The sequence below is a fragment of the Micropterus salmoides genome, unplaced genomic scaffold (assembly GCF_014851395.1).
Source record: "Micropterus salmoides isolate LMB-PRFRI ecotype aquatic unplaced genomic scaffold, ASM1485139v1 Ms_hic_scaffold_19, whole genome shotgun sequence".
NCBI lineage: Eukaryota > Metazoa > Chordata > Actinopteri > Centrarchiformes > Centrarchidae > Micropterus > Micropterus salmoides.
The window spans coordinates 29,004,360-29,007,117 of record NW_024041039.1 but is presented as its reverse complement, the minus strand read 5'-3'; positions in this window follow the sequence as shown (position 1 = coordinate 29,007,117).

The window sequence follows — 2,758 nt, the reverse complement described above, 5'->3', positions numbered from 1 at the left end:
ATCCCCAGACAGGAAGTACCCTTCAGATTGGTTTTGGTACTACATTATTCCATATACAGCTGTGTGTGTACCATCAACAATGCTGTGTAAGTCATCAGGAGTATCTGAGAATTTGTTCATCACCTGGCTCATTTTATTATCATCACAGATTTTCTATGAAAATGATGGGTGATGGATAACAAATTAGTTTTGTGAAGATGTGCATAAATCATTATGAATAATAACAATAACCAATATTGTCACACTTACTAAAGGTAAAACCTAAAAACAATTCTAACGTGTGTGGGGGGTAATTTATTAAAAATGTTTAGTTCTGTTGTCTTCTAAATGAAAATGTTTGTATTTTTGTGAAAGCTTTTGGATTTAACTCTTTGTCATCTTCCAAACAGATCTCAGAGAACCTGGGTAAGCTGTACAGTGAAATGATCTTTGTGCACGGCTTGTTCACTGTGACCCACACCCGGGCAATGTGCTGGTCCGAAAGTGTCCCCAGAGCAGGAAGACCGAGATCGTCCTGCTCGATCAGGCCTTTATCAGGGGGAAATCTCCAGGCTGCCCGCACATCAATAAAATACAATTTTTCTAATATTGCAGTCCATTTTTCATGCTGCTGGCTGAAGCCTTGAGTAAATGGGTAAAGCAGCAAATGCAGTCAAGATGCACATAAAATGGATGCCACACACACTGTCACAGGCAAACACACTTTAAGTAGAGCTACAGCACGATAAAGCTTTTTGATAAACAACTCATTTGATGTTGTTCTTAGCAGAGTGCAGTGTACTGGGTTTGAATTGGTGCGCCGCAGCCTTAATCACACTGCCGCATATGTGCACTCTCATGTTCTTCAACACACACACTCTTTGATTGTTAACTCAAACACCCTCTGGTCTGACATGAGTTTGTTTACTGCTGCTTCTGTATTCATGAAGAGAATTTAGTTATGAAGATGCAACTTGTTCATCTTTGACACACACAATATATAAACACACACACAGACACAGATTTCCCTCTGACTATAATGGCGCCGATTTATTCCTAATGACTTCTAATTTCAGCTGTCATTTTGTTGTAGAATATTAATCCACTCCTCAAATATACACACACACAGTCATTTCCAGTGTTATTACCAGTTGGGTACTACACATTGCTTATATGTCCAACGTGTTGTAATTGGTCTGGAAATAGCGTGTTCTTACCTGGGGGTCTGAATGTGTCTAAAGTAAGAAATGTAAAAAGAAATACAGCAAATTTGTAACATAAATTCTAGGGCTGGGCACGTTAAAGTGTTATTATGTTATTGTCCCGCATTAACACATTAATTAATTAACGCCGACAATTATTTTATTGCACTTTAACGCAGTTTTTATTATTATTGTTATTTTGAAAGTCCGTTGCTCTGGCTCTGAAACAAGCAGTGGAGGGAGGCTTCGGCAGACTACGCTGGATGCAGCGTGTGGGAGAAGTAGATAAACAAGACAAGTGAACAATTAAATGCCACAGTGAAGTGGATACACACTGCGTGCTGATTAGTATTTGGGAAGATGTTGAATCTTAGCAACGTTCTTAAAATCACAACATAGTCGCTTGGCCCTCAGGCTTGCTCTTTGCTCCAGTGATCAGACAGGGAGAAACTCCACGAGTAAACGGCGGGCGCTTTATGGATACTTACCATGGCAACAGCTTCTGTGCGCTAAACAGCTGTAGCCTATTTAACTTAAGTTAAAATTAAAGGCTTCACAACTTTACCTGATAGGCCTTTATCTAGTTTTGCGGGGACGCTCTGCCATGTGAATTCCCTCCTGTTGATGTCCTGATAACTATTTAGATTCTGGAAACTCACAAACAGTCTCTCTTCCAGTGATTTGTGCTCCGCGTCGCAAACAAAAAGACAATTCAACTTCGTCAGCAGGCGGGCGTGTGTGCGAGGCGACCACTTCACCTCACTCTGACAGGGACACTTGCTGCTGAACATAGACTGTTTCTGCTGCTCCCTGATAAAAGAAAAATCTTTCTGCTGATACCTGAAAACAGATTTATATATGTTGCTCAGAAGGAGCCTGATCATGCGATTAATCACGATTTAAAATTTTAATCGTTGCCCAGCACTAATAAATACATTCAGAACATGTTTTATTAAGGCTGTTAAAAATTTAATGTTTCATCGTTGATGGTCCTTCTTGTCAAGATACCTAATAGCAGCAATATACTGTACTCCTATGGCCCATGACAAATACAATGTCAACTCGCAACAATATAAGAATTGAAAATTAGAATACTTAACCCACACACTTAAATTTTTATACCCACACAGAAAGAATCCAGATCAAGACAGTAGTTGTATGAATCTGTGCTGCTTTTCTTCAGGTGATCCAGTTTCCGGTGTTTGACCACTTGATGTGCTTGTATGAGTGGGCCCTCATTTTGTTTTTATTATGCATAAGGATGCACACGCTCAAGCATGCGGGTGGCACGGCTAATTAGCTGAACAGTTGGTGGCAGTAACATGCCGAAAAGGCAATGAAAATTACTAGCAGGAGCCCTGACCAACGAGGAATTCCTAGTGCACAGACAAGGATGAAAAATCTTGCAGTGCCAGTGTTCAGCGTTTCACTGGTTGTGGTCATTCACATAGCCACAAGTGTAGGTTTTAGAACAAATGCTTAGAAGCTTTAATAAAAACACTTGTAGAGTGAAATATAAAATAAACAAATATACAAAACAAATACAGTTTATTTTTCATTAAAGTAGATAAAATCCT